Below are 20,709 nucleotides of genomic sequence, written 5' to 3' on the forward strand. Positions count from 1 at the left end.
TTAATAACTTTGGCGCCATTTGACAAATCTTTACAAAATTTTCATAACTAGTTTGCCAGTCACTTCAGCTGCTGTCTGTAAAGTTTCAGGGTGATCCATGAAGCAGTAGCCAAAAAAAGGAAGGGATTCCCAAAACGTGTTTTCGCCATGCAATTTCCCATCCATAGGGATTTTAGACATGACTACATGCTGAACGGATGAAAGGAATTGCACCAAATTTGTCAGTAGCTAAATCTTGGCCCAGAAAGAGACTGTTTTTGTAATTTGGTGTGAATCTGCTCAGTAGTTTTGGACTTATTAAAGTGAAAAGATTTATGTATATCCAGAGATGGGAATGTGCTGTGGATCCTCTGCGGATCCGGATCCATGCACTAAGAGCAATGCCGTGATTGGCTGGCATCAACCTGAGAAGAAGGTTGTGGCCGCCATTTTGTTAATCGAGACTCGGTTCCCAGTGGGAAAATGAAATTTAAAAGTGGTAGAATGAGTCACGGTAGAGGTATCCTGAACCTATGGGACTGATTGAGGGGTCTATGAGGGACCACTCAGGGGCACGAAATTATGCAAAATGTGTCTTTTTTTGGTGTGTGAGGATCTGCGGATCTACCCGGATCCTCTTGGATGCTCACGGATTTGGGTGGATTTTGGTGGATCCACAGAGCCAGAAGCAAATAAAAAAAAAACACACACACACTCACAGACCAACACACACCCACTTGCACACCCACACAACCACTCATATATCCACTCACACACCCATAAAGCCATTCACACACCCACTCACAGACCCACAAAACCATTTACACACCCACTAACAGACCCACACAGCACTCACATGACTAGTCACACACCCACACAACCACTCGCAGATCCACTCATACACCCATACAGCCACTCACACACCCACTCACAGACCCACACAGGCACTCACATACTCATTCACACAGCCTCATATACACCCATAAAGCCAATTACACACTCACTCAAAGACGCACAGCCACTTACACACTGACCCACACATCTATACAGCAAACCACTTACTTGCCCACATACACACCTGATACAGCCACTCACACACCCACTCATAGACCCAGACAGCCAATCACAGACACACACACCCACCACAACCACACACCACCTCACACACACATTTACACACCCATTCAGCACATCACACACCTACTCACAGACGCACACAGCCACTTGCACACCCACTAACACACCAAGGCCACAGGGGCATTATAGTTTAAAAAAGCATTAACAAACTGTAGAAATTCACTGAAAAAAAACAAAGGTTACAGGGATGTTATAGTTAGAAAATAGCATTAAAAAACTGTAAAACTTCACTGAAAAAAACAAAGCTTACAGGGACATTATAGTTAGAAAATAGCATTAAGAACTGTAGGAATTCACTGTAAAAAATAAAGGTTACAGGGATGTTCTAGGTAGGAAATAGAATTTTAAAAACCTTGGAAATACGCAAAGAAAGCATCGGGGACAAGGACGTAATTGTTAGGTTCAGATTTTACACACATAAACCATAGAAATGCAGCAGCTACAGTTATAGTTATCTCAAGAAACTAAAACTTGTGCCCTAAGGTAACTATAACTGGGAGGTGGTTGTTCCTTTTCTTTTGTATTATATGAAGAGGTTATTCATTTTTGGTCCTGATGAAGCGTCAATGGATCCAGATGGACCGACAGACGCGAAACATGTTGACCTGTTCCTAAAGGCCCTATAAAAACCTGGAGCCCTTAGTATGATGTGAAAGTACGAAGAGCATTACACTCTATATATGACTTTCAATTTTTGTTTTTAACCTTGGTCTTCATCTTCATGATACTGATTAAAATATGATGTTGTTTGGGAGATGTATAACCAATTTTAATTAACTTTTTTGACCTCTTTTTTGTACGGGTGCTTGAATGTAAGCATCTGTGACTGTATAATAAGTCTTGATTATATAAATATGGTTTAGAGCCCCCGTCTGGGGTGCCCACCAGGCATTGCAGTACCAGCTTGGTGTGGAGCATTTCCCGATGATGATACTATTCATCCATTGTGATGCTTGAGGGTTCTTGCTCCTGAGACTATTGGTCCCCTAGGATGATAAGCAATTTTTTGGAACAGTGTACTCGATATATTTAACTATAACTGGGAACCTTGCCATGCACTGCTAATTACCCCACATATTACATCAGTCAAGACATCTTCTATGGCATCATTGATAATATCACTACAACATTTGCAGTAAAAGTATCAATGAGAAAGCTGTGCATGGCGGGGGCGCAAGTTATAGCTATGTCAGCATGGGTTATAGCTTATTGAGAGAACCATTACTGCTGAATTTGTATGGTTTTATGAGTTTAAAATCTGAACCTAACTATAATGTCCATGTAACCTTTGATTTATTAATGAATATATCTGTGTAGCCCCAAATGTGCTAAGGCGTGGACTATCTCAATATATTTTTAGCAATAGGTGAGATAGATTTTTGTATTTTATTGTTATTTCACTCACAAAAGTGCACCCCACCACCCTAGGTGTGAAACAATGCAATGCCATATCTCTACTAAAATGTACATTGAGACCAAGCAAACCTTTCGGTATCATTTTTATGGGGAGTGAGAGATCATCCCATAAGGGGTGACACAAATACACTTAAAATAGCACCGGCAAGCACACACTTTTGTGGGGTACTGAGCACCACACAGGAGAGCTGCAAATTGCAGAGAACTTAGTTCCTCTGTGAGAAGGCGATACAGTACACAAATCATATGGGAGCAGTGAGAGCACACAGAGCTCTTTATACTTCGATAAGTTTGGTTTATCTTCTTTTTAGCCCATTCTATAATAAGGTTTATATAAGAGCTAGCACCTGCAGGCATAATACACGTTTTATAGCCCATGTCTGAACTAGTGTACAGTGATATGAGTAAGAGGTATCTGAAGAACAGTGGGTCTCCAAACTTTAACGCATTAACCTTCACTACGTAAGGAGAAATCATTGCTACACACATCTGCCCAAATCCCTTATATCTAGGTGTTTTTTCTCCCAATATATATCAATTAATTTCCAATGACACATCCGCACACACACACTATACGTATGCGCACACACGCACCCCACATACACACACACACCACACACCCTTCAATTACAGCTTTTATATTTAATTCAAATGGCTTCATACAGTCCATAAACATGTACCCTTGCACAGAGCCGGCAATAGGCATGGGCAGATGCCAGGACCCCATGCCTGCTCACAGCTAAGGGGCCTTGAACCGCCTTTTTTAAAATGTCAGTGTTATGATGCCCAGAGAGCAGCAGTTGCTCAGTAATTTGGGGACCAAGGGAGGGCTCTCCTCCCCTGGGCCATCCAGCCATGCACTAACAGGGCTTCAAAAATCTAATTCCTGCATCTCCATGATAACATCTACTAGATGGGTATTTGAGTTCCCTTGGGTGTGAAGTGAGCCCTGCCCCTCCCTGCGTGAATAAAAAGCAGGATGTCCTGCAGGGCTCACATCAAATGAACGTATCATGTTCCACCGCCTGGGATGGAGGAAAGGGAGTTGAGCATCACCAAAATTCAAAAGGCATATTTCTTCAATGCACAGAAGCGTTTTACCTTGGTACATGGGACTATATCACTGCATTGAGATGTATTTAGTAAAAGTAAGAGGTTTTAAACATGAAGGGAGAAGTAATGCCGCACTTGCCCTAATGATAATGGTATTAGTGAACTAAGAGGAGAGCCACTGGAATTATGCGGTAAGAAAGGACTAAATTATGTGGCTGGGTTTACTAATTTAGGCATCAAGAAAAGGCAAATTATGTGACATAATGCAGTACATTTTTTCATAGTATTACCTCATTTTTTGGCATTTATCCAAATACAGCAAAAAGCAACATAAAGGTGAACATTGAACCTTTGTGAATGGCTTTCCACTGCGCAGCAACAAGTGTTGCTGGGTTTTTAGTACCACTTGATCTCTTTGAGCTAGAAACAAAAGTTTTTTTTGTTAAAAGCTGCAGATTATGGAGAAGATGTCCATTCCTACTGATCCGACGGGGTCAATGAGTCCAATGGGTCAAGACGTAATGGGGCGACCTCTCGGGGTCGCGATCATACCACGGGCCACAGACACCACAGTGGAATCGGGTGCCCCGGACGACGGTGGCATGGCACTCGGGTCTCAGGATGTGCTGGACTTCAGAGGCGCTGCGGCAGTGTCAGGCATGTGGTGTCAGTTGCAGTTGTTGCACTTCAGCAGGGACCACCGCTTCAGGTGCAGGCATCGGCGTGGAGTCGGGCAGCGGCGCCAGTTCTGGAGTAGTCCGGTGTCGATGTGCGTGGTTCTTCTTGTTTTATGCCAGACTTCACTTCCTAGGGCCCGTGAACTGGAGTGTGTACCTCTTGGCAAGTCAAGGCCCTCAGCAGATGAACTCAGGGGCTGGTAGGTGAAGTTTTTGATGTCCCTGAGACTTATTAACAGGAGGCAAGTTTAGTTCAAGCCCTTCGAGAAACTTCACAAGCAGAATACACAGCAAAGTCATCTTTTTCCTCTCTAAAGCAGAAGCAGCAACTGCAGGCCAACCCAGCAAAGCACACACAGCAAAGGGGCAGTACTCCTCCTCACAGCTCTTCTCCTTGGCAGAGTCTCTTCTTGATCCAGAATTGTTCTAAAGGTCTGGGGTTTTGGGTCCAATACTTATACTCATTTCTGCCTTTGAAGTAGGCAAACCTCAAAGGAAAGTCTTTGTAGTGCACAAGATCCTGCCTTTCCTGCCCTGGTCCCAGACACACTCTAGGGGGTTGGAGTCTGCATTATGTAAGGACAGGCACAGCCCTATTCAGTTGCAAGTGTCAGCACCTCCCGCCACTCTAGCCCAGGAAGACCCATCAGGCTATGTAGGGCATACCTCAGCTCCCTTTGTGTGACTTTCTAGAGTGACTTCACAAACAGCTCAACTGTCATCCTGACGCAGATGTGTATTCCAGCAGACAGGCAGAGGCACAGAATGGTTAAGCAAGAAAATGCCCACTTTTTAAATTGGGCATTTTCATACTTACAGTCTAAAAACAAACTTCACCAAAATATGTATGTTTAAATTGTGAGTTCGGAGACCCTAAGCTCCAAATCTCTATCTACTCCCAGTTACACTTAAAAGATACTTCAAGGCAATCCCTTTTTATCCTATGGGAGAAATAGGACTTCCAATAGTGAAATCCGAACATAGCAGTATTTCACTATCAGGACATGTAAAACACGCCAGTACATGTCCTACCTTTTAAATACACTGTACCCTGCTCATTGGCTGCCTTGTCATACCTTAGAGGTGACTTACATGTAGTAAAAGGGAAGGTTTCGGCCTGCAAGTGGGTGTCCTTGCCAGGTCGACATGCCAGTTCAAAATTGCACACACAGACACTGCAATGGCAGGTCCGAGACATGTTTACAGGGCTACTGCTGTGGGTGGCAAAATCAGGGCTGCAGGCCCACAAGTAGCGTTTGATGTACAGGCTTTGGGCACGCATAGTGCAATATACTAGGGACTTACTAGTAAATCAAATATGCCAATCATGGACAACCAACATAATCACAATTTACACAGGGAGAACTTGCACTATAGCACCGATCAGCAGCAGGAAAGTGCCCAGCGTAGCAAAAACCAGCAAAAATGAAATCCAGCACACAGTCAAAAATACATGAGGCAGAGGCATAAAAGACAAGGGAAACCACACCAATGATGCCAGGTCTAACATACACCTTAAGCTGAGCTGAATCCGGACTCTAGCTTGATTGATCATGGCCGGCCCACCTTTAATAGCATGCAAAAGAGAGTAATGTTCAGAGGGGCAGAATCCATACAAAAACGTTTTGGAGAGGGTGAAAGTGAAAGGGAAGAGATGGATGTAAAGGAAAAGAACATCTGAAATAAGGTAAGAGGCTAAGGGAGAAGAGTGGTAAAAATCTGCAAATGGAGAGAAGATGTGAATGTAAGAGGAACAAAATCAGCAAAAAGAGGCTGGGAAAGATGATCTATTGAGGTAAAGGGAGCAGAACCAGCAAAGAAGTTGAGGCAAGAGAAGGTGAGAGGTTGGATGGAAAGATGAGTGGGAAGGAGTAGAGCACTGAGGGGAAGATGGGTGCAACAGTGGCAGAATCAAAGAGAGAATGTAAGATGGTTGTGGAGAGATAGGTGAACAGGAGATAATGCAGGGGTGAAGTGGATCTAAGAGGGGGCTGAAGCAACACAAGTAGGCAACAGGCTGAGTAAGACATGCAGTGAAAAATAGTGAATGGAGAATTGAGGTGGATGTAAGTGGGCAGAAACAGCAAAAAAAAGTAAAAGGGTGGAGAAAAGGTCAACATTGTGTTATTTTCCTGTAGAAAATGTCAACAAAATCTTGGTTTTGAGATGCATATGTTATTGTGATTTTAAATCATCCTCAAAGTGTCTGTTGAATTTCACCCTCCTTTCTGTCTACTTTATAACACCCGTTGAACCTTCAATTAAATCTCACTCCCAGTGTGACCTTTTCCTGCATGTCCTGACTGGAGATCTAGAGATTATAGCTCCTGTCCTGAACTCCCTTTGCAATATCTTGTGTGCCTTGTCATCCGTTCCTACTAAAAAAAGAAAAAAGCTGATGTATATTATGAAATTTTTGTTTTAGGTCAGGGGCAATAGATTATCCATTGCCAGCCTCTGTGGGAGATACTGTTGTTTAGATTGCTGTTTCAGAATTTAAGACTATTTAATTTCACATGTTTAAGGGTTATTCCTTTGGGAATTTTTTCTCTCCATCTGTGGCAATACAGAGCAGTAAAAGCTTACCCCTGGAGGTGATAAAGGCATTGGAACTAAAATATGTATATCATTTTTATTATACTATCTCAGCACCTTACCAGCCTAGCTATGGCTTTGAAAAGGGACTAATTTAGATAAGGTGGTAATGAAATGAAACAACAAAGAATGTGCCCTGTGACTAATAGTACCCCAATACCCAACACATATCTTACATTATCTCTATGTGTGCAAAGTGTCCTGCAAAGTGATAACAGACAGTAGTCTCTCTACCGAACTAAGGACCAGGTTTATACTCTGCGCTGAATTAGCGTAATTTTTTTAATGCTAATTCAGTGCAATCCTAACTCCATATTTATATTTTGGCACTAGACTAGTCTACCGCCAAAATATTGGAGTTAAAGTAATTTTTTGGATGCGTGCATCTACCTTGCATCAATGAGATGCAAGGTAAGCGTTCCCATGCAAAAATTACTCTAAGGCCCTAGTGCCTTATTTATCCTCCCATGCAAAAATGTTTCATGGGAGGGAGGCGGGCCTAAATAATGGCGCTAGGCCTTCTTACTGCCATTATTTAACACCTGGGTCAGGGCAGGCGTTAGGGGACCTGTGGACCCAATTCCATGGTCTAACACCATGGAAAGAGCCCACAGATGCCCTCCTCAAGCCCCAGGAAAACCCACACCTGAGGGACACCAAAGGATGGGGGAACCCATCCCAGGTAAATATAGGTAAATAGGTAAGTACAGGTAAGTATTTTTTTTTTAAAATGTAAAGTGCTGTGGGGGCCCTGAAATGGGCCCCCCACACATGGCACTGGGTGTAATGGGAATGCTGAGGGGACTCTTGTAACCTGTGCTAGCCATTTGGGTGGTGGGCCTAACTCCTTTCTTTTAAAGGCAGGACTCATGTGGTATGGATGGTTTTGCGTGAAGAAATGACGCTAGGCTCGTTAGAGTCATCTTTTTTTACTCTAACCAGCCTAACGTCATTTTTTGGTGCAAAACACCATTCTCCCATACCGCCACCCCCACCTGGCTAATGTATTTTTCCACCCTTTGCGCTGGCTTGCACCATTCCATAAATTTGGCACCCGGCTGGTGTCCTGGAATGGTGCAAGCCGGCGTTATACTTTTTGATGCAAAACTGCGCAAACACAGTTTGTATAAATCTGGCCCTGTGTGTTGTGAAGCCCAAAGAAGGGGCTAGATTCAAGTAGGAAAGGCAGAGAATCCACAGTTGACTGATAGGCCCATGACCAGGCCTCTTGGTGAGATGATGTTTTTTTATTATTGTGGATAAACTCCTTGCTTTCGCTGGATTGGCTGGTGGTGCACAACCCAAACGGATGCTACAGGCTTAAAGTTGGTGTGCTCAGTCAGTCTGACTGTGCTCACAAAGACACGTGGCGCTTTGTCATGGGCAGAATGACAATGGGCAGGCCTTTGCAAGCCCTGTATGATGCTGTAAACTATATAAAGTCTACTTTAGTAAGCCCTTTTTGTTTACCGCTTATTGCTTTAACGTATCTCTTTAGAGACTTGCTCACACTATAGCGTTGTCAGTGTGTTTTTTTCCTGGCCACAAACTGTTTTCCCTTTAACCCATCTTTTATTCATATCTTTAAGCTACTTCAGTTGTTTCCATCTCTTAAAAATGGAGTTTGAAAGTAATTGCTATGTTTAGGTTCTGTGAGCATATGTGGGCCAGCCTTTGGTGCTTCTGCCTACCGATATATTAGACCCCCACCTGTGTATGATGTATGACATATGTGCGGTCTCATCTTCCTATATTTTCGAATCTGTGCTCTCTGCTTGTTGCAGTTCTTGCAGGGTACTTACCCCATCGAGCACATATCTGTTTCTGTTGATCCCCCATGCCTGCTGAAAAACAAGGGGCATATTTATACTCTGTTTGCGCCGAATGTGCATCAAACATTTTGACGCACATTCGTCACAAACCTTACACCATATTTATACTATGACGCCCGACCCCGCAAACATCAAAATTCCTCTGTGTGCGTCATTTTCTAGATGCGGTAAACCACCTTGCGTTAATGACATGCAAGGTAGGCGTTCCCAGCCAAAAAATGACTTAAACACTCGTACGCCTTATTTATACTCCAGCGTCATTTTGACGCACAGGAGGGGGCGGGCCTTAAAAAACTGTGCCCAGCCTGATGTGCGCCGTTTTTTAACGCCTGGGTGAGGGCAGGCATTAAGGGACCTGTGGGCTCATTTCCATGGTCTCTGACCATAGAAGCAGTCCACAGGTGCCCTTCCCTGCCCCCAGGGACACCCCCTGCCACCCCCACCCACCCCTGGAGAACACCCATGGATGGGGGGACCCATCCCAGGTAAGTACAGGTAAGTTGAGGTAAATATTTTTTACGTTTTTTTTTAGTGGCGTAGGGGGGCCTAACTTGGGCAGCCCTACATACCACTGTGCCCAATGGCCATGCCCAGGGGACAGAAGTCCCCTGGGCATGGCCATTGGGCAGGGGGGCATGACTCCTGTCTTTGCTAAGACAGGAGTCATTTCAATGGGGGTTGTGCATCAAAAAATGGCGCAAGTCCGGTTAGAGCCATGATTTTTTACTCTAACCTGACATGCACCATTTTTTGACGCACAACCCCCATTTTCCCCTACGCTGGCGCTGCCTGGTTAGTCATTTTTTTTACTCTGACCAGCCCGCAGCGTCGGCTAAGGTCAATCTATAAATAAGGCGCCTGCCTGGCGTGTTGGAATGGCGTTGCCCGGTGGTAAAAAAAATTACGCAAACCAGCATCGGCGCTGGTTTGCGTCAAAAAGTATAAATATGGGCCCAAATGCCTTATCTTAAACTGCACTAGCGTAAAGGGAGTGATAGGGAGTCCCCTAAAGTCCTGCTGTATAGTTCTGGGACAATCTGACTTGGAATTTTAATCATGCCTTATTCTGGAAACAATTAGTGAACTTTGTGGGAATCATATTAGTTTTGGAGAGACCTAGCCTTAGCTTTTTCAACCAGTTTGATTAATGCAATGTATTTCCACATAATATAGCTTTAAAAATGCATACCTACTCTATTAGGATTATAATTTGTATTTTTAGCCATTTTAATGAGATCCACACCAGGTAAGTAGTTTCCTTCAAAGCTGTTTCAATGATTCCAGAACATTAATGTTCAATTGATGTGTCTTCCTCTGATGACACTTGCTGTGATGTCACATCTCACAGGGGCCTTGCATGTTTCTTTTCTGCCTGGGGCCTCACAGATCCTATGAGCAGCCCTGCCCTTGCACCATGGTGCAGGTGCCTCAGTTGCATGTAGGATTGTTTTTGTGCAGGAAGGGGCACCTTCCTGCACAAAAACAATTACCTCAGGCTTTATCCTCTTTTTATGGAAAGCACACATAGAAAGAGGAACAAACTAGGAAAGAAACAAGGGGCAAATCAAGATATTTATCCTCATTATGTCTCTTTCTGGGAGGCATAGGTTTTTGGTGAATTCCCAGGTCTACCACTTCTGGTAAATCTGGGAATATGTCGAAATCCATGGATGGTGGGTGGGAACACCCATGCAACACCCATAGAAATGCCTCTTTGGTGCAGAGTAATGCAACCCAGCGATTGGTGCTGCGTTCCATTACTCGAGATTTATGAAGCCACTCAGAGCCACAAAAGATGGACTTGCGTGGCTTAAATCTAATTTTTCAGTTGAGTCACTCTTGCACCACGTTGCGTGGTGCGAGAGTGAGGTAAAGGGGCTCATAAATATAACCCATGGGATTTAGTAGAAAGCCAGACTGGCTTTGCCCCAAAACTTCAACGCCAAAGAAAACCAGGTGCAAGCAATGGGTCAAGCAGTATATCTGTAGTTGCACAAAAACCTAAGGGTTTTGCATTGGTCTGTGCCTGGCATGCCCACCCTTTCATTCATTAGTGCTGGGATGGCCGCAGAGGGGTTTGGTTACAGTACTAGGGTCAACTTTAAGTGCAATAGAGCTTTGCTTTTGTGCATCAAAGTTGTTGTGTTGCATCTGTTTCCAATGATTTTACAGTCCTTAATTTGTTACATAGTAAGTGCTTGTGCCCAAACGTTTTCTCAGCACATTGCAACTGGCTCTGTTGTATGAAGGAGTTTCCGAATACTAAAGCTGTCAAGTTCTGATTCTACCTCATGTCTCTTTCATCCAACACCAGACACTCCCTGCTCCTTTATCTCACTCGTGCAGGTTCTTTGTCGTCCCTACTTTCTCCCATTGGCACTGTTTTTCTATAATTCTCTTCCTCTTTCTTTCCCCCTTTTCTGTCTTTCTCTTTTGCCTAGGTTCCATTCTAATGATGAAAAAATAAGTTCCAGACCCCCAAAAAGAGTAACGATGGTCCCTACCTTCAACCACCGTCTCAAATTAAGCACTTCAGAGTTTATGACACTTTGTGACTCTTTACAATCCTTATCATTGTGAGAACCAGCGCAAACCATTTGTAAATGTGGGATCAACGCTTAATTTGTGCAGGTGTTTACCGGTGCCCGGTGCCAATATTTAATTCTTAACAGTCACACTTTTTTATTGTAATTACCACATGGTGGCACTGCTTGCCTATTTTCAGCAGTACAATTAGCTCATCAACTTAATGCACAATTTAAAAAAATTATGGCTGTGTGTCCAGAACATGGGTACAGGAATTTGACAGAACTGACAGAGGCAGAGGGTGATGCAAAGTGCAGTTATCTCCAAAGTGTTACCTTGAGCCCTGGCCCTTATCCTTTTTTTTTTTTTTTTTTACAAATTAAACAGTGAAGGGACTTGTACAAGTACAAATATAAATATGCAAGCAGAACCTTATCTTGGTCAATATATGTATGCATGCATACCATTCCCAACACCGAAAAACGCGTTCAAGGGTTTGTTGCTTGAACCGAAAATTAGCCAAGCAGATGTTATTGCACCTAGAGACCAATATCTAACTCCCTGATGCTGGATATCCATAAAGCCCAATCTTTCATCCTACATTGGTTACAAAATTGTTTAACGCATTTAGGGCCACATGTACAAAACTCAGGTTTTGCGATTCGCAAATTGCGAGTCAGAGTGACTCGCAATTTGCGAGTCGCAAAACCTGATGTACAAAAGTGTCAATTACACTGTTTGCGATTCCCAATGCGGTCGCAAATGACCTACCTCATGAATATTCATGAAGTAGGTAGCAATTTGCGACTCCACTGGGAATGGCCACCCTCACAGGGATGGTGGCCTGCTGGAGACAGCAGACTACCATGTCTGTGACTGCTTTTAAAGAAAGCAGTTCTTTTTTTTTAAATGTGGCCCGTTTTCCTTAAAGGAAAACGAAATGCATTCCAAAATGAAAATGAAAAGTTGTCTTTTCATTTTTTCAGAGTCTGTGGGACTACAGCCTGCTCTGAAAAAATATTTTCGCTGCCTTTCACAAAGGGGAAGGGGTCCCAAGGGGACCCCTTCCCGTTTGCGAATGGATTAGCACCAGTTTGACACTGGTGCTAACTGCGATTGTTTTGTGACCACATTCGCAGTCACAAAACAATCATACATGGGACTGCGACTCGCAGTTAGGAAGGCAACACCCCTTCCTAATTGCGACTCGCAAACCGTTTTTGCGATTCGGTAAATAGATTACTGAATCGCAAAAATTGATCTGTACATCTCAAATAGCATTTTTCAAGTTGCAAAATGCCCGATTGGCCGTTTGCGACTTGAAAAATGCTTCATAAATCTGGCCCTTATACATATCCAAGGCAGATAGATGTGGAGTTAAGAATAGTAGGTCTATGTTTCCACTGTATCTTCAGTTTGGATGGAACATGTCGGGATTGGACATGACATAATGGCAGAACACACAAGGTTTGTGTTCAACGTGGCAGAGGCACACGCCTCGCTTCCAGATCTCTGTTTTCAATCATCTTCCGAAAATAAGATACCCTCTTTGAACAAAGGATTTCCATGTTCGGCAAGGCTTGTCAATGGATGAATCATCCGTCATACCTTGTTGCCAAGAATCCTGTCCTTATTCTGTGTCAGGCTTGGACTGAACTTCATCAGGCTCGAAACAGGAGCTTGATATCTATTGTTTAAGGCAGTAAGAGGCCTGGGGCCTATTAAAAAAGGCATAGGCTTAAACTCTGCAATGCATAAATGATATTTACATATGGGTAGGCTTTCTGGCTTTTTGGTGAATTCACATACATGCACTTGCGACTGATGCGTACTACACATGTTGAAATGTGTGCATCTATGGCCCTTGTTAAGCAGAATAGGGTGAGGTAGTTGACACTATTGGTGAATACCATTACCCAGAGTGGGGATATTTATTATGTATGTTAGCTGCCTTACATAACAAGTTATAAACTTGTAAATGAGGCTTAACATGTAGAATCAGTATTTTACACACTGAATTCCACGTTTTGTCTTTCTTACAAGTCTCTACTCTACTCTCAGTCACTCCACTCTACAACACTCTATGCCACTCCACAACTCTATGCCGTGCTACAAGACTGTACGCAACTCTCTCTTTGCACTCCATGCCACTTTACTCCACTCCATTCTATGACACAGTACTCTACTCTACTCCACTATGCCACTCTAAGCCACTCCACTGTACAGAACACTATACCACTCCACTCTACAAAACTCTATTCCACTCTATTCCCCTCCACTGTACTCCACTCTACTCTATGAGCATTCTGCTCAACGATGCTCCAAGACACTACCCTACCTTCCATTCTACAACACTCCACTCCATCATACTTCACTCTACGACATTCTACTCCATTTTAGTACACTCCACTCTACTCTAGAACAATCCACTCTAATACACTCCTATCCACTGTATGCTGCTTCACTCTATGAGACTCTACTCTGTGCCACTCTGCTCTATGACAATCTACTACACTCTACACAACTCTACCCTATAGTACTCTTTTCCACTCTACACAACTCCCTTAATGTCACTCTACACCACTTTACTCCACACTATGCCAATCTGCTGTACTCCACTCTACCCTATGACACTCTAATCCACTCTGACACGCCGGTCCATTCTATGACCATCCACTGCACTCCAATCTAACCACGCCACTCCATGTCACTTCACTCACACCAATCTACTCTATATCACTCCACTCTGCGCCACTCTACGACACACCACTCCACTCCACTCTATGAGATGCCACTCCACTCTACACCATTTCACTCTACGCCCCTCGACTGTAAGACAATCTATGACACACCACTCTACATCATGCCATTCCACCCTGTGTTACTCCACTTTACTATGCGACATGCCGCTCTGCTCTTTGCCACTCCAATTTATGCCACTCACTGACACGCCACTCTACTCTATGCCCCTCCACTCTACGATCCTCCACTCTAAGTCCCTTCATTCTATGTCCCCCACTCTATGCTACTAACTCTACACCACTGCTCACTATGATACGTCACTATATGGCACAACACTGTATGACACTCTTCTCCACTCTATGACACTGTACTCTGCTCTGCAACGCCACTCTAATCTACTCCACTCTACTCCACTCTACCCCACTTTGCTCCACTCTACTTCACTCTACAACACTTTATTCCACTCTACAATACTCCACTCTAACCCACTCCACTCTATTTCACTCTACTCCACTCTACTCCACACTATGATCCTCTGGTCCATCTACTCTATGACTAATTCACTCTACTCCATTACTCCACTCTACACCACTCCCCTCTACCAACCTCTATGCCACTCCAGTCTATGGCGCTCTACGCCAGTGATTCCCAACATTTTGACTTCTGGGGACCCCCACAGTATCAATACTGGAACCCGGGGACACCCACTGAATCATTATTGGAATCTTGGGACTCCCCCCCCCCGAGTCATTACTAAAAGCTGGGGACCTAATCTGTTAATATTTTTACATTTTCTAAGCAGTCACGGACCCCCTGAGGAGGCTTTGCTGCCCCCCCTAGGGGTCCCCAGACCACAGGTTGGGAACCACTGCTCTACACCATTCTATGCCTCTCCACTCTACTCTACTCTACGACACTCCACTATGACAGTCCATGACACAGCATTCTATGACAGGCCACTCAACGACACTCCATTCTACAACATTACTCTATTCTTCTCTATATGACTCTACTCAATGACACTCTGCTCTACAACACTTTATTCTACGACACCCCTCTCTACAACACTCCACTCCACTCTATACCTCTCTAGTCTATGACCCTGTACTCCGCTCTACTCCACTCTGTGCCACTCCACTCTATGACAATCTACACCACTCCATGCTACTCTACTCTACAACAATCTACTCCACTCTATGCAACTCCTGTGCTTGTTCAAGCCACTTTGCTTCACTCTATGCAAATCTACTGTACTCCACTCTACGACACTCCATGACACTCTATACCACTCCAGTTTATGATGCTGTATGCCATTCTAAACCACTTCACTCTACTCTACTCTACGACACTCCACTATGACACTCCATGACACTGCATTCTATAACATGCCACTCTACCACACTCCATGCTATGACACTACTATACTCTATGACTCTCCACTCAACAACACTTTGCTCTACAACACTTCATTCTACGACACCCCACTGTACAACACTCCACTATATACCGTTCTGGTCTTTGACCCTGTACTCCACTCTACCCTACTCTGTACCACTCCACTCTATGACAGTCTACACCAATCCATGCTATTGTACTCTATAACAATCTACTCCACTCTATGCAATTTCTTCAATGCCAGTCCACGCCACTTTACTCCACTATATGCAAATCTACTGTACTCCACTCTATTCTATGACACTCCATGACACTCTATGCCATTCATCCATATTCTACTCCACTCTAAACCCATCCAATCTACTCCACTCTATAACACCCTACCCCCTCAATGACACTCCACGACACTCTATGCCACTCTTCTCCACTCTATGTCACTACACTCTATGACAATGCACTCCACACCACAACACTCTACCCCACTATATTTCACTCTACACCTCTTCACTCCACTCTGAAACTCTGCCCCTCTCTACCCCACTCTACCGTATGACACTCTAATTCACTGTATAACCCTTTACTTCACTCTATGCCACTCCACTGTATGACACTCTACACCCTTCGACTCTATTCCACTCGACTCCTGGCACTCATTCCACTCTAATCCACTCTACCCCATTTTACCCTACTCCACTCTACAACACTCCACAACCCTCCATTTCACACTATTCTGTTACTCTCTACTCCACTGTATGCCACTCCACTCTCCGACAATCTACTCTTCCCTACAATTTAATCAACTGTACACAAGTTCCTCTACACCACTCCACACCATTTTACTCCACTCTATGCCACTCCACTCTACTCTATGCCACTTTCTCCGCTCAACTCCACTCTACAAGACTTTATGCCAAATAACTTTACACCTCTCTATGCACTCTACTCCACTCCACTGTATGACACTCTAATTCACGTCATGCTCCTCCACTCTCTGCCCTTCCACTCTACTCCACTCCGCTCTACTCCATTCACCACACTTTATGACACTCTACACCACTCCACTCCATGACACTCTACGTCACAACCCTCCACTCTGCTTAACTCATCTCTACTCTACTCCATTCTATGCCACTCCATGACACTCTACACCACTCCACAACATTCCACTCTACGCCACTCCATGCCATTCTCCTCTATACTACTTATTTTTAGACATCCTGAACAGCAGCCATGCTGGTGTACGACATGGCTAAATGACATTGCAAAAGCAAAAGCTCTTTCATAGGCGAGACCTATTGGTTTTCCCAATGCTTGTTCTAAGAGTTTGGTTGTCATTGTATCATTTTAGGTGTACTTTAGGTGCTCAGGAAAGTGTAAAGCACGCTGAGATGTTTGTGAATACCCAAAATTGTACAACCTTACTAATGGAAACCAACTTAGCATTGCGTTGCTCTGGACCCCTTACCTGGATCTATCCACTTTTCAAATTCCAGTTGAAATTTTGGAAACGTTTGCAATTTTCATAAAAATAGATAAAAAACATATATATTTTCTTTAAAACGTCCATTTATATCTACGTAAGTGCATAAACCACAATTATTCTCAATGTTATTAGTCACACGTAATTTACGCATAGGTAAATTAAGACTTTTTTCTGACATAGGCGGTCATTCCAACCGCGGCGGTAGCCGCCCGCCATGCGGTAACCGCCATATGGCCGCTCCGCAGTCAAAAGACCGCTGGGGCCATTTCAACTTTCCTGCTGGGCCGGCGGGCGCTAGCCAAGTTAGCGCCCGCCGGCCCAGCGGGAAAGGAGCCTGCAACACTGAGGCCGGCTCCGAATGGAGCCGGCGGTGTTGCAGGTGTGCGATGGGTGCAGTTGCACCCGTCGCGCTTTTCACTGTCTGCTAGGCAGACAGTAAAAAGCAGGCTGGGGCCCTGTTAGGGGGCCCCTGCACTGCCCATGCCAGTGGCATGGGCAGTGCAGGGGCCCCCAGGGGCCCCAGGACACCCGTTCCCGCCAGCCTGTTCCTGGCGGTGAAGACCGCCAGAAACAGGCTGATGGGAAGGGGGTCAGAATCCCCATGGCTGCTTGCAGCGCCGCCATGGAGGATTTGGCCAACCGGGGGAAATCCGGCGGGAAACCACCGGACCCGGTTTTCTGACCGTGGCTTTACCGCCGCGGTCAGAATGGCCCAGGAAGCACCGCCAGCCTGTTGGCGGTGCTTCCGTCATCCACGACACCGCCAGGGTCGGAATGACCCCCATAGTGTGCCTTATGACTTAAAAAAAAAGTTGTGAATCACCTATTCTTACTTAATTGATGACTGGCCTGTAGTATAACTAGGAGGCACTAACCTAACGCAAAATGATAGGGGCCTCTTGCACAGTATTGTTGGGCCAGTGCAAGGAAATAGCCAGAAAATGAAAATATATCCCCCTTTGATCCATCCCTCGAAAGCCATCAGGTGAGCAAAGTAAGTAAACTCTACACACCTTAGATAAGGTCCCTTCATCAAGCCTTCCATCCATTTTTTCTCCATCATTTAAGTCATTCATGCATCCATCCATATATCCATCTTTTTGTGTTTCTACCCACCCATCCTTTAACTATTCCATCTTTCTACCCTTTCATCATTATAGTCTTGCATCCATCCTTCTGCTCACACTTCCAACCATTCCTCCTTACTTTTACTCATCCATCTATCCATTCACCTTCCTTTTATCAATCCAACAATTCATCATTTCATCCTACCATCAAGCATCCATTCACCCATTCATCCGGCTTTCATTATTCCAAACAATTTCTTTCACCCACCCATATAAATCTTGTTGTACCTTTGCATTTATCCTTTCATCCACAGTTCCTTCTCAACTTTTATGTGTCCCAATTGTTGCTCTTTCTTCCAACCATCTCTACTTATCTTTCTTTCATCCCCTCTCTTTTTCTCTTAATTCCCTTGTTGTGGTTAACCCCTGATCTCTGTGTTGTTTACTGTGTTCCTTTACTTTTGATTTTTTAGGCACTTTTGTCTGCAGAGCTGCAGACAGGACAGTCCCATAAATAACTATAATTGTCATCACCACCCCACTTAAGCTGTGAAAGCGGGGGGTTCACGACGCCACTGGGCCAGTGGTCCCTGAGAATGCTGGCACCTCTGATTATGGTGCAACTGCCCAAATGCCAACATTGAGAACTCAGTACGGCCCCCCCAGAGATAGAGGGCAGATCCCTGACGCCCCCCATCACCAAAAGGGTCTTTGTTATACCATAGCATGAAATGAATCACACCTAGTTTGATGTGGCTACTTTGTTGCTTCTCTCCATCCTCCAATCACAACTCAATAGTCTCAATTCAAAAGATGAGGACGGACATAAAATGTTTTGGGAATTAGTGTCAAATGCACGATATTCCGGAAATGGGACAAATCTTCTGTGACTCAGACTCGCCCTAAATGTTTTTAGATGTACTCCGTGTAAATAAAAGCAGCTGCTTGATTAAAGACAAGTGCAACTTCAAACAAAATCACTTTCAAGTGCCTCGCCTTCAGAAGTGGAAATCCCTAGACAGAAACAAAGACACCAGATGAGAATGTGGTTTAGAGAATGAAATGGTGAAACAAACACGCCCCTATTTATTTTTAGCGTCAATTAGCTTCTATGTGCTGTAAACAATGTCAGTGAGTCAAACACGGCTGGGGACAATCATAGCACGTCCCCTGTTTTACAATTACCCATGTTATGTTGCCCTTTGCGTTGTGCATGCTATAAATAAGCACGCTCATTATTAATATTAAATTGTAACACATTAGCACCATAAATAAGATTAGAATAATCAAGCCTTGGCCTGTTCCATAATCACTTGTTACTGTCGTTCTTATTAATAGTAGAAGTAACAGTAATAGCATTTATTCATATTATTGTTGTTAACATTATTAGAAATTAAGTGGGGAATTTCACAAATCTATCACTCCTTAATCATCAATTCCCCCATGCATTTACATAACTGTGGGCTTGGTGGGAGGGATGGTGGGACCGATGGAGGATCATGATTGCTGAGATGCTCGAATGACCCCCATGTTATCACTATCTTCTCTAGGTTGCGACTGGTCCAAACATACTATCACCACTGTGCAAATCTCCCCCCTAGCTGTCTCCATAAAGCACATCTCCCCAACCCCACATGTTTTAGGTGACCCCATGCTCCTGCGGACTTCTGCCCTATGTTTGGATATGTACTCTTATTGAAAAATACTGGAGTAAAGTGATCAGTACACTGTCTGGGGGAGTGGGATGGGAGGTGGAGCTCTCCCCAAAAAGAACTGTTAGGGGAATCTGTGAGGGAATGGGAGGCACAAATGCTGATGGGGCATATTGAGGTGGCCACCATGGTCGCGAAGCTGGACATTTCCAGCCGATGGAAGAACCCCCCTATGCCCTCGCTATCACTATGGGGCAAGGGAGTGGACTGGTGTGCGCAGCAGGAAAAGAGGGTTATTAAGCGAGAGGCTATCCAAAAAATGGGAACATTTGAACAAATGGGATCAATTTGGGCTTGGTCTGTTGTAATTTGGTTGAAACTGTCTTCTCATGTAACCTGCGCAATGGCCTATACATGGTGGTTTGCCTCTGATCTATGTTGGTGATCAATATTGACTGGGAACAATTTGGCTACGCTTGTTATCCAAACTTAATAAAATTCTTTATAAAAAATATATATTATTAGAACCTAGAAATATTGAGAGCTAAATTGAAGACAGTGGATTTGCTCAGGGCCAATAATGACTGGAACATACAGGCCTTCTGCTTCAGTCTTCAAATATTTGTCTTTTCGTTTCTCGCTTTATAATTTACTATCACATTATGCCTCCAGTGACTAGATGGTTCTAATAGCCTTATAGCCCTCTTCACACTGTAACAGTTGTTAAAGCCCTAACCCTGGTTGTAAGCCCTCGCCTGTCCTTCAGGCCTACAGCTTGGGGTCGTTGGGAATGTTAACAACTGTTATTGCCCTCAGCAGCAGCCAGCTATAATGCTCAATTGGCTCATGATCTATTTCACCTCCTTGAGGTCACTTCCAGGAAACAGTAGAGAAGTAAACACAGACTTTTCCTGTTCATACTGCAGGAACCGCACTCTCACACGCCACCCACAGTTCATGTTGTGGCTCATGGCGAGAGGATGCTTCTTGACCACTAATGCTATGGCTCTCGAACGAGGAAAACTCCTCCAATCCCTGTTCTGAAAGGAGGTTTGACACCTCGTTCACTCACTGTCTCATCAAAGACAAACTCACACATCTCACTGCACTTTGCAATGCCTTCTGTGTGGCACTTTTCAGGCTCACAGCCTAGGG

This window comes from Pleurodeles waltl, chromosome 11 (genome assembly GCF_031143425.1).
Source record: "Pleurodeles waltl isolate 20211129_DDA chromosome 11, aPleWal1.hap1.20221129, whole genome shotgun sequence".
Lineage (NCBI taxonomy): Eukaryota > Metazoa > Chordata > Amphibia > Caudata > Salamandridae > Pleurodeles > Pleurodeles waltl.